Source organism: Eubalaena glacialis, chromosome 2 (genome assembly GCF_028564815.1).
Source record: "Eubalaena glacialis isolate mEubGla1 chromosome 2, mEubGla1.1.hap2.+ XY, whole genome shotgun sequence".
Taxonomy (NCBI): Eukaryota; Metazoa; Chordata; class Mammalia; order Artiodactyla; family Balaenidae; genus Eubalaena; species Eubalaena glacialis.
Window position 1 is genome coordinate 132,131,478 of NC_083717.1, and position 13,544 is coordinate 132,145,021.

The 13,544-nt window shown below is 37.4% G+C and overlaps 1 protein-coding gene across 6 annotated transcripts in view; it reads right to left on the reverse strand.

Annotated features, from left to right (window-relative positions):
• The window catches only part of RALGAPA1 (Ral GTPase activating protein catalytic subunit alpha 1), a 218,035-nt gene that overhangs the window by 174,549 nt on the left and 29,942 nt on the right, over positions 1-13,544 (reverse strand). The window lies entirely within an intron of this gene.

A 13,544-nucleotide genomic window follows, 5' to 3' on the forward strand; every position in this document is an offset into this window, starting at 1 on the left:
ATGAAGTGAGGAAAGTAGGATAGGATGCAGAAAAATAATTCATTTTGGCTAGCTTTGAGCATTTTGATAAAAATAAAATAGAAAAACTATCCTTGATATGTCAAAAAATATCATAAGTGCAAACTAAGGAAATGGGATTTATTATTTAAAGCAAGATATCTACATCATAGGTGTATATGTACTTATGCATTTTATTGTTTGGTTTATTTTCGGGGGGTGAGAAAGTTGGGGAAAAGGGGAGGAATTAAGAACTTTTACTTTATATACTTCCTACTATTCAAATTCCTTTACAAAAAGCACATGTCTCTTTTATAATAAACAAATTTGAAAAAGGCAACTGGAAAAACAAAGATTTTTTTGAACCTGGGAGTAAAATGAAGAATAAACTACTAACTGCTGATAAACTCAAGTTAAAGGTAAACATCAATTAATTTCTTGGAATGCTCTAAGGCTGAATGGAAGATTTCAGAATAAAGTTAAATAGTAACAACACACAGACAGCACTTTAAACTCTGGTGTATTATCTTACCCTATGAATATTCATAAATCTTTAATGACATCTCATCTATGGAATTTTCCAAGACTGTTTCCCTTTTGTTTTGCCCTCCCCAAGGAAGGAATGGATGCCCTCTCCTCTCTATTCCCTTGTGTTCTCTACATTTCTCTCTCATGGAAATAATTATGTCTCAAGTGTTTCCTTGTCTTTTTTCCAGGACTAGTCTATAGTTTCTTTAGGATAGAAAGTGTGTCTACCTTAGTATTTCCAAAACCTAAGCACAGGGCTGAGCACATATGTACTCAAATGTGTTTTATTATTAATCAAATAAATTATTTTAATGTTACTGTATTCATTTGGTAGCTTGGAAATTTTTTATCTTAATTTTATTTTTATTTAGACTGCATAACCTACTGACAGGCAAAATAGCACTGCTTCATCTTGACTGGAATTAGAACACCCAGATTCCATTCCTACCTGTAACACTATCTGTGTACATTTTCACAGAACTAGGGAAAAAAATAATAGTAATGGCTAACACAAACAATGTTTTCTATATGCCAGACACTCTTCTAAGTCCTTTATAGAAATTAATTCCTAAAGTCCTCAGAACAACACTATGAAATAAGTACTACTATTATCCCTAACTCTAAAGATGAGAAAACAGGTATAGAGAGTTTAAGTAAGTAATTCAGTTAGTAACAAACAGAGTCATGGATTTAAATTCCACACAGCCTGGATTTAGTGCCCATGCTCTTAACCTCTATGTTATTCAGTTTCCAGTGTAATATTGATACATCTATAAGAAAAATAAGAAAAGAACACTAGTAGTTTATCGTTATCTGCCTGTAAGAAGATAAGAATAATTGTCATTGAATACTAGTTAAACATATTTTAGAGACTACCAAAATAAAACACATACACTGAGATAAACAGGAAAAGTATTCTGTTTTCCCCACTGAGTAGTTTGAAGTAACAAAGAACTATGAAATGAGAATGAAATAGACTGCTATAATTACCACTAAATTTCCTGAAATTAATGTTTCAAACAAAACTAATGTCCCAGGAGAAAGAAGAAAATGAGAACAATAACAAAGCAAAACAAAAAAATCAAAACAAAACAAAAGCAAACATGAATCAACTCAAGATTTTGCAACATAAATTTAGGAGCCAAGATAGTCTCTCTCAATTTCCTTCCCATACAGCATGTTACACAAAGCCTGGAAACTACATACTTGCTAATAAAAAATACTGCATCAAAATTAGGTCAATTTGTTTTTTACTCTGTATCTATTTGTAATGAACTAGTTAGCAAATAAAAACTCTTATAAAATATTTTTGTTCACCAATTCACAAAATTTACATAGTGGGGGAAAACGGGAAGAAACACAAAAAAGGTGGATATAAGAGAATAAGAAGGTTTCACTTATTTAAAAAGAAGTCTCTCTAAAAAACAGTAACACAGAAGAAAGGAAAATATAAAAGGAAGGAAATCCACAAAGAAAGAGATTATGGAAAAACTTCTACCCAATACCTTTCCCCAAAAAATGCCCCATAACCCATTATGTTTTCTCTTTTTGTGAGTGCCTCCATTACTTTTAGTCAGCATGGCTCCTAATTATGTCACATTAGTTAGTACAATTGTCCCTCGGTATCAGCAGGTGATGGTTCCAGGAACCCATCAGATGCCAAAATCCGAGGATGCTCAAGTCCCTTATATACAATGACATAGTATTTGCATATAACCTATGCACATCCTCCCACACACTTTACATCACCTCTAGATTACTTATAATACCGGACACAATGTAAATGCTATGTAAATAGTTGCCTGGGTGCAACAAATTCAAGTTTTCCTTTCTGGAATTCTCCAGAATTTTTTTTCCTGAATATTTTTGATCCAAAGTAGGTTGAATCTGAGGATGTGGACCCACCCTTCCAAAATGGAGTGCCAACTGTATCATTCTCTTACAGATACTGGATGCTCTTTGGGAGCAGAAAGCATGCCTTAGCTTCTTTTATCTTTCAAATTTTTTCAAAATTTTAATCTGAGGAAGTGCTTTGCATAGTGCTAAACTGATGGCTGGCACTTAAAAAAAGTTTAAGCATTCAAAAACTTCCCCCATTTTTAGAAATACTTCTGTTTGATTTGCAATGTTTGTGAATTAGTATTTCCTTAAAGAAATCAAATAAACATTTCAACCACAAATTAAGATTGAAGTTTCTGAGATTTTTAAAAAACTGATTCAGGCTTAGGAATGCTTTGAAGACCTTTGGGAATACTAACTTTAAGTAGCAAAATAGTTCTGGACTTCATTTAATTTTCACAAATAAAATTTCAGATGTCCCTAGGATCTTTTTATGAATAAGCTTCAAGAACCTAATTAATATATTTACTTCCTACTACATCTTTTGAAGATATCTAAGCTCTATAACAAATCTATAATTAAAAATTACAAAATTCAGAAGGCCAGTTTACCTGACCTTAAATTTCAGATACCTGTACTAAATACTTCCGTAGAAAAGTTATCACATAACCCACGCTAGAAGACCAAAAAATTCAACAAATTTTGTAATACCATCATTCTTCTTCCTCATCTATAGAAAAAAAAAAAAGCCACCATTTAGAACTTTTCCTCAAATGATGGCATTATAATACACTAATCTGTGAAGTGTATCACAAGTAATCTGCTCCTAATAATAAAGTACTGAACAATGCAAATTATGGCCTTAAAATAATCATAATAATGAGGACTGATCCAACAATACAGTGAGTAACACAAAAACCCCTCTAATTGCAGAGACACAGAAATGCTGGATAAAAATAAATAATACAAGCTCAAAAAAAAAAAAAAAAAGGAAGAGGAGAAGGAGTAGAAGTGAAGAAAAGAGAGTAAGTAGGAAAGGAGGAAGTGGGATGGAGGAAGAGGTGCCATGAGGGAGAGGAGGATGGTGAGAATGTGGTATAGAGAAAGGCAGGGAGGGGTTGAAGGGGAAATATGGAGGAAAGGAGATGGTAAGGAAGTAAGGATGAGGAGAAGGGAGAATGTATAAGGGAAAAGAAACACAAAAATGTAGTATTAAAATATAAGCAATATGGACTCAAGCACAAATAAGGGGGGAAGCAGAAAAGTAGGAGGAAAACAGAAAGAAGGTGCAAGAGAGAAGAAAGGGGGTAAAACCACACAAATAGGCTGGAAAATTATAAACAATATATTATCAAGTTCTAAGAAAAGAGGAGGGTATATGAGAAGGGAGAAGAAATTGAGAAAAGGGAGGAAGAGAAGAGAGGACAAAAGGAGGAAACAGAGAAATAGTAAGTTGGAAGACAGACTGATGCTATTACTCAGAATGTAACACAGAAAAATAATAAGATGGAAACAGACTGCCTGAGAAGTTCCAAGAACAAAGATAAAATGTAAGCAATATTCAAAGAAATAAGGTCTGAGTACTATCTAAAATTGGTGAAATATGTAAATAAATCTTCAGACTGAAAAAGCATAGTGATTCCCAAGCAGGATGAACACTAATCCACACATGGTCACATCCTAACTCCACAAACAAAATGGAAATATTAAAACCAAGAAAAGTTACCTACATAGAAATATCAAAACTAACAACAGACTTCTCATCAGCCCGATAGAGGCAAGAAGACAATGTAATTTTATATTGAAAGAACTAAGGGAAAATAATAGTCATCCTAAAATTCTAATTCAGCTAAACTACTGTTCAATAAGATGAACATGAAAATAAAGAAAAGGCATTTTCTAACATACTTAGAGTTTAACACTTAAAAACCCTCACTCAAAGAATTACAAAAGATAGATTTCTGAATGAATAGAAATAAAGTCACATGGGAGAGTGAGAAGCAAAAAGCAAAGATGAGCTAAGAAACTGGAAAATGTGTGGGTAAATCTCAATGAGCACTGACTGTTAACAAAAGTACTAATGCAAAAGGTTACTAACAAGGAGGAAGTAAAATAATGGGCAATAATGTGAAAGATGAAACAAATGCTGGAGAATTTTAAGATCTTATTTTATTTAAGAGGACAGTAGAAACAGTGATGAACTCTAGACTTCAATATTAGTATGCTCCTGAAGTTTTTTGAGTTACCAATAAGAGAATAACAACAATGCATAACTTCTAATCATTAGAAGGGAAAAAGAATATAGAAAAGCTTATCAATCTAACAGACATGAGTAAACAAAAGCACCCCAAAAAAGTGAATGAGGTGACAGAAATAAATATAAATATACAAGTAATTACAAAAAAGTTAATGGATTAAATACCACAGTTAAGAGAGAGCTGTAATCATACTGGATTTAAAAACACACACAAAAGTCAAGCTACAAAGTATTTACTAAGAGAAGTATTTTTAACCCAAATACTAACCAAAAATAATCACTAACCAACAGTAATCACGCAAGAGACAAAAAGTAAACATTAAGGCAAGAATTACTACAATTAAAGAGGTCAATGTATTTTGACAAAAGGCTCTATTTACCAGGAAGCTTTAATTTCAATTTTGCATGAAAAGTTATAAAAAGCAAAAGCTGACAGATTTCTAAGGAAAAGCAAACCCGTTTATAGTGTGGTAGCTTTTAACACATCTGTCTCATATTTAACAGAAGTAAGTAGTTAAGTATACACAAGATATGAACAACAAAAGGAGCACTTTACCTGTAACACTCTAAATTCAAGAGAGTATAAATCTTCTTCTCACATAAAAGTAAGGTATTTATAAAAACTGAACTAGTGGGGACGTCCCTGGTGGTCCAGTGGGTTAAGACTCTGCACTCCCAAAGCAGGGAGCCCGGGTTCAATCCCTGGTCAGGGAACTAGATCCTGCACGCCGCACCCTACGTGGTGCAACTAAAAAAGCCCGCATGCCACAACTAAAAAGAGCCCACATGCAGCAAGGAAGATCCCACACGCAGAAACAAAGATCCTGAATGCTGCAACTCAGACCCAGCACAGCCAAATAAAAAAGTAAATAAATAAATATTAAAAACAAAAAAAGTTTAAAAACTGAACTAGTAAGGACACAAACTAAATAGAAAAAGAACCAAGAATAACTTAGCACATACCATGCTCTCTGACCAAAATGAACTAAAATTAAGAATTAATAGGGGCTTCCCTGGTGGCGCAGTGGTTGAGAATCTGCCTGCCAATGCAGGGGACACGGGTTCGAGCCCTGGTCTGGGAAGATCCCACATGCCGCGGAGCAACTGGGCCCGTGAGCCACAACTACTGAACCTGCGCGTCTGGAGCCTGTGCTCCGCAACAAGAGAGGCCGCGACAGTGAGAGGCCCACGCACCGTGATGAAGAGTGGCCCCCACTTGCCGCAAATAGAGAAAGCCCTTGCACAGAAACGAAGACCCAACACAGCCAAAATAAATTAATTAATTAAAAAAAAAAAAGAATTAATAACTACGGACTTCCCTGGTGGCACAGTGGTTAAGAATCTGCCTGCCAGAGGAGGAGCTTCAAGATGGCAGAAGAGTAAGACGCGGAGATCACCTTCCTCCCCACAAATACATCACAAATACATCTACATGTGGAACAGCTCCTACAGAACACCTACTGAACACTTGCAGAAGACCTCAGATTTCCCAAAAGGCAAGAAACTCCCCACGTACCTGGGTAGGGCAAAAGAAAAAGAAAAAACAGAGACAAAAGAATAGGGACGGGACCTGCACCAGTGGGAGGGAGCTGTGAAGGAGGAAAGGTTTCCACACACTAGGAAGCCCCTTCGCGGGCAGAGATTGCAGGTGGCGGAGGGGGAAAGCTTTGGAGCCACGGAGGAGAGCGCAGCTACAGGGGTTCAGAGGGCAAAGAGGAGAGATTCCCGCACAGAGGATCCGGCCGACCAGCACTCAGCAGCCGGAGAGGCTTGTCTGCTCACCCGCCGGGGCGGGCGGAGGCTGGGAGCTGAGGCTCAGGCTTCGGTCGTATCCCAGGGAGAGGACTGGGGCTGGCTGCGTGAACACAGCCTGAAGGGGGCTAGTGCGCCACAGCTAGCCAGGAGGGAGTCCGGGAAAAAGTCTGGAGCTGCCGAAGAGGCAAGACACTTTTTCTTGCCCCTCTGTTTCCTGGTGCGCGAGGAGGGGATTAGGAGGACAGCTTAAAGGAGCTCCAGGGACAGGCACGAGCTGCGGCTATCAGCGCGGACCCCAGAGACGGGTATGAGACGCTAAGGCTGCTGCTGCAGACTGTGTGCAAGCACAGGTCACTATCGACACCTCCCCTGCAGGGAGCCTGTGCAGCCCACCACTGCCAGGGTCCCGTGATCCAGGGACAACTTCCCCGGGAGAATGCACGGCGCGCCTCACACTGGTGCAACGTCATGCCGGCCTCTGCCACCGCAGGCTCGCCCCGCATTCCATACCCCTCCCTCCCCCTGGCCTGAGTGAGCCAAAGCCCCCGAATCAGCTGCTCCTTTAACCCCATTCTGTCTGAGTGAAGAACAGACGCCCTCAGGCGACCTACATGCAGAGGCGGGGCCAACTCCAAAGCTGAACCCCGGGAGCTGTGCGAACAAAGAAGAGAAAGGGAAATCTCTCCCAGCAGCCTCAGGAGCAGCGGATTAAATCTCCACAATCAACCTGATGTACCCTGCATCTGTGGAATACCTGAACAGACAACGAATCATCCCAAATTGAGGACGTGGACTTTGGGAGCAACAATATATATTTTTTTTCCCTTTTTCTCTTTTTGTGACTGTGTATGTGTATCCTTCTGTGTGTGATTTTGTCTGTATAGCTTTGCCTTTACCATTTGTCCTAGGGTTCTGTCTGTCCGTTGTTTTTTTTTGTTTTTTTTTTTAAGTATAGTTTGTAGTGCTTGTTATCATTGGTGGATTTGTTTTTTGGTTTGGTCACTCTCTTCTTTCTTTCCTTCTTTTTTTTTTGATTTTTATTACTTAAAAACAATTTTTTAAATAATTATTTATTTTTTATTTTAATAACTTTTATTTTATTTTATTTTCTTCTTTCTTTCTTTCTTTCCTCCCTTTTATTCTGAGCTGTGTGGATAAAAGGCTCTTGGTGCTCCAGCCAGGCGTCAGGGCTGTGCCTCTGAGGTGGGAGAGCCAACTTCAGGACACTGGTCCACAAGAGACCTCCCAGCTCCACGTAGTATCAAATGGCAAAAATCTCCCAGAGATACCCATCTCAATGCCAAGACACAGCTCCACTCAACGACCACCAAGGTACAGTGCTGGACAACCTATGCCAAACAACTAACAAGAGAGGAACACAACCCCACCCATTAGCAGAGAGGCTGCCTAAAATAATAATAAGGCCACAGACACTCCAAAACACACCACCAGAGGTGGACATGCCGACCAGAAAGAAAAGATCCAGCCTCATCCACCAAAACACAGGCACTAGTCCCCTCCACCACGAAGCCTACACAACCCACTGAACCAACCTTAGCCACTGGGGCAGACACCAAAAACAACAGGAACTACGAACCTGCAGCCTGTGAAAAGGAGACCCCAAACACAGTAAGTTAAGCAAAATGAGAAAACAGAAACACACAGCAGATGAAGGAGCAAGGTAAAACCCACCAGACCTAACAGATAAAGAGAAATAGGCAGTCTACCTGAAAAATAATTCAGACTAATGATAGTAAACATGATCCAAAATCTTGGAAATAGAATGGAGAAAATACAAGAAACGTTTAACAGGGAACTAGAAGAACTAAAAAGCAAACAAACAATGGAGAACAACACAATAAATGAAAATAAAAATTCTCTAGAAGGAAGCAATAGCAGAATAACTGAGGCAGATGAATTGGTAAGTGACCTGGAAGATAAAATAGTGGAAATAACTACTACAGAGCAGAATAAAGAAAAAAGAATGAAAAGAATTGAGAACAGTCTCAGAGACCTCTGGGACAACATTAAACGCACCAACATTCGAATTATAGGGGTCCCAGAAGAAGAAGAGAAAAAGAAAGAGACTGAGAAAATATTTGAAGAGATTATAGTTGAAAACTTCCCTAATACAGGAAAGGAAATAGTTAATCAAGTCCAGGCAGCACAGAGTCCCACACAGGATAAATCCAAGGAGAAACACGCCAAGACACATATTAATCAAACTATCAAAAATTAAATACAAAGAAAAAATATTAAAAGAAGCAAGGGAAAAACAACAAATAACATACAAGGGAATCCCCATAAGGTTAACAGCTGATCTTTCAGCAGAAACTCTGCAAGCCAGAAGGGAGTGGCAGGACATATTTAAACTGATGAAGGGGAAAAACCTAAAACCAAGATTACTCTACCCAGCAAGGATCTCATGCAGATTTGATGGAGAAATTAAAACCTTTACAGACGAACAAAAGCTAAGGGAATTCAGCACGACAAAACCACCTTTACAACAAATGCTAAAGGAACTTCTCTAGGCAGGAAACACAAGAGAAGGAAAGACCTACAATAAAAAACCCAAAACAATTAAGAAAATGGTAATAGGAACATATATATCAATAATTACCTTAAATATAAAGGGATTAAATGCTCCAAGCAAAAGACAAAGACTGGCTGAATGGATATAAAAACAAGACCTGTATATATGCTGTCTACAAGAGACCCACTTTACACCTAGGGACACATACAGACTGAAAGTGAGGGGATGGAAAAAAGATACTCCATGCAAATGGAAATCAAAAGAAAGGTGGAGTAGCAATTCTCGTATCAGACAAAATAGACTTAAAACAAAGACTATTACAAGAGACAAAGAAGGACACGACATAATGATCAAGGGATCAATCCAAGAAGATAAAACAATTGTAAATATTTATGAACCCAACAAAGGAGCACCTCAATACATAAGGCAAATACTAACAGCCATAAAAGGGGAAATCGACAGTAACACAATCATAGTAGGGGACTTTAACACCCCACTTTCACCAATGGACAGATCATCCAAAATGAAAATAAATAAGGAAACACAAGCTTTAAATGATACATTAAACAAGATGGACTTAATGACTTAATTGATATTTATAGGACACTCCATCCAAAAAAAACAGAAAACACTTTCCTCTCAAGTGCTCATGGAACATTCTCCAGGATAGATCATATCTTGGGTCACAAATCAAGCCTTGGTAAATTTAAGAAAATTGAAATCGTATCAAGTATCTTTTCCGACCACAACGCTATGTGACTAGATATCAATTACAGGAAAAAATCTGTAAAAAATACAAACACATGGAGACTAAACAATACACTACTTAATACCCAAGAGATCACTGAAGAAATCAAAGAGGAAATCAAAAAATACCTAGACAAATGACAATGAAAACATGACGACCCAAAACCTATGGGATGCAGCAAGAGCAGTTCTAAGAGGGAAGTTTATAGCAGTACAATCCTACCTCAAGAAACAAGAAACATCTCAAATAAACAACCTAACATTACACCTAAAGCAATTAGAAAGACCAAAAAAAAACCCAAAGTTAGCAGAATGAAAGAAATCATAAAGATCAGATCAGAAATCAATGAAAAAGAAATGAAGGAAACAATAACAAAGATCAACAAAACTAAAAGCTGGTTCTTTGAGAAGATAAACAAAATTGATAAACCATTAGCTATACTCATCAAGAAATAAAAGGGAGAAGACTCAAATCAATAGGATTAGAAATGAAAAAGGAGAAGTAACAACTGACACTGCAGAAATACAAAGGATAATGAGAGATTACTACAAGCAACTATATGCCAATAAAATGGACAATCTGGAAGAAAGTAAACTCTTAGAAATGCACAACCTTCCGAGACTGAACCAGGAAGAAATAGAAAATATGAACAGACCAATCACAAGCACTGAAATTGAAACTGTGATTTAAAATCTTCCAACAAACAAAAGCCCAGGACCAGATGGCTTCACAGGCAAATTCTATCAAACATTTAGAGAAGAGCTAACACCTATCCTTCTCAAACTCTTCCAAAATATAGCAGAGGGAGGAACACTCCCAAACTCATTCTACGAGGCCACCATCACCCTGATACCAAAACCAGACAAAGATGTCACAAAGAAAGAAAACTACAGGCCAATAGCACTGATGAACATAGATGCAAAAATCCTCAACAAAATACTAGCAAACAGAATTCAACAGCACATTAAAAGGATCATACACCATGATCAAGTGGGGTTTATCCCAGGAATGCAAGGATTCTTCAATATACGCAAATCAATCAATGTGATACACCATATTAACAAATTGAAGGAGAAAAACCATATGATCATCTCAATCGAGGCAGAGAAAGCTTTCGACAAAATTCAACACCCATTTATGATAAAAACCCTCCAGAAAGTAGGCATAGAGGGAACTTTCCTCAACATAATAAAGGTCATATACCCACAGCCAACATCGTCCTCAATGGTGAAAAACTGAAACCATTTCCACTAAGATCAGGAACAAGACAAGGTTGCCCACTCTCACCACTATTATTCAACATAGTTTTGGAAGTGTTAGCCACAGCAATCAGAGAAGAAAAACAAATAAAAGGAATCCAAATCGGAAAAGAAGAAGTAAAGCTGTCACTGTTTGCAGATGACATGATACTATACATAGAGAATCCTAAAGATGCTACTAGAAAACTACTAGAGCTAATCAATGAATCTGGTAAAGTAGCAGGATACAAAATTAGTGCACAGAAATCTCTTGCATTCCTATACACTAATCATGAAAAATCTGAAAGAGAAATTAAGGAAACACTCCCATTTACTATTGCAACAAAAAGAATAAAATACCTAGGAATAAACCTACCTAAGGAAGACGAAAGACCTGTATGCAGAAAACTATAAGACACTGATGAAAGAAATTAAAGATGCTACAAACAGATGGAGAAATATACTGTGTTCTTGGATTGGAGGAATCAACATTTTGAAAATGACTATACTACCCAAAGCAGTCTACAGATTCAATGCAATCCCTATCAAACTACCAATGGCATTTTTCAAGAACTAGAACAAAAAATTTCACAATTTGCATGGAAACGCAGAACACCCTGAATAGCCAAAGCAATCTTGAGAAAGAAAAATGGAGCTGGAGGAATCAGGCTCCCAGACTTCAGACTATACTACAAAGCTACAGTAAGCCAGACAGTATGGTATTGCCACAAAAACAGAAATATAGATCAATGGAACAGGATAGAAAGTCCAGAGATAAACCCATGCACATATGGTCACCTTATCTTTGATAAAGCAGGTGAGAATATACAATGGAGAAAAGGCAGCCTCTTCAATAAGTGGTGCTGGGAAAACTGGACAGCTACATGTAAAAGAATGAAATTAGAACACTCCCTAACACCATACACAAAAATAAACTCAAAATGAATTAAAGACCTAAATGTAAGGCCAGACACTATCAAAGTCTAGAGGAAAACATAGGAAGAACACTCTCTGACATAAATCACAGCAAGATCCTTTTTGACCCACTCCTAGAGAAATGGAAATGAAAACAAAAATAAACAAATGGGACCTAATGAAACTTAAAAGCTTTTGCACAGCAAAGGAAAACATAAACAAGACGAAGAAACAACCCTCAGAATGGGAGAAAATATTTGCAAATGAAGCAACTGACAAAGGATTAATCTCCAAAATATACAAGCAGCTCATGCAGCTCAATATCAAAAAAACAAACGACCCACTCCAAAAATGGGCAGAAGACCTAAATAGACATTTCTCCAAAGAAGATATACAGATTGCCAACAAACACATAAAAGGATGCTCAACATCACTGATCAGTAGAGAAATGCAAATCAAAACTACAATGAGGTATCACCTCACACCAGTCAGAACGGCCATCATCCAAAAGTCTACAAACAATAAATTCTGGAAAAGGTGTGGAGAAAAGGGAACCCTCTTGCACTGTTGGTGGGAATGTAAATTGATACAGCCGCTATGGAGAACAGTATGGAGGGTCCTTAAAAAACTAAAAATAGAACTACTATACGACCCAGCAATCCCACTAGTGGGCATATACCTTCAGAAAACCATAATTCAAAAAGACTCATGTACCACAATGTTCACTGCAGCACTATTTACAATAGTCAGAACATGGAAGCAACCTAAGTGTCCATCGACAGATGAATGGATAAGAAGATGTGGCACATATATACAATGGAATATTACTCAGCCATAAAAAGAAATGAATTGAGTTAATTGCAGTGAGGTGGGTGGACCTAGAGTCTGTCATACAGAGTGGAGTAAGTCAGAAAGAGAAAAATAAATACTGTATGCTAACACATATATATGGAATCTAACAAAGAAAAAAAAATGGTTCTAAGAACTTAGGGGCAGGACAAGAATAAAGAAACAGACATAGAGAATGGACTTGAGGACACGGGGAGGGGGAAGGGTAAGCTGTGAGGAAGTGAGAGGTTGGCATGGACATATATACACTAAGAAATGTAAAACAGATAGGTAGTGGGAAGCACCCACATAGTACACGGAGATCAGCTCGGTGCTTTGTGACCACCTAAAGGGGTGGGATAGGGACGGTGGGAGGGAGATGCAAGAGGGAGGGGATACAGGGATATATGTATACATACAGCTGATTCCCTTTGTTATACAGCAGAAACTAACACACCATTGTAAAGCAATTATACTCCAATAAAGATGTTAAAAAAAAAAAAGAAAAAGGTAGAGGAAACAGATGAAATTAATTTGAATGTATTATATTTAATCAATATATCAAAAATATTATTTCAATATATAATAAAAATAAAAATTATTAGTGACATAAAAAAACCTATAAACATAAAGTAAAATAAAAATTATTCTCTTGCCTTCAAAGATTCGACATAGGCACGGAGGAAATGAGGAGATATAGTGAAAAAGGGAATCTAATAAAGATACAATGTCTGGTTTAAGAGCAACGTCAATTCTGTTTTATCAAACATACTATAAGCATAGAGACATAAAGATAAGGCAAAGGCAAACAGTTATAATCACTTATGTTTACTTAATAGTTTACATTTGCACTGATAGCACTTTTACAGTTACACAAACATGATCTTACTCATTCTCCACGAATAT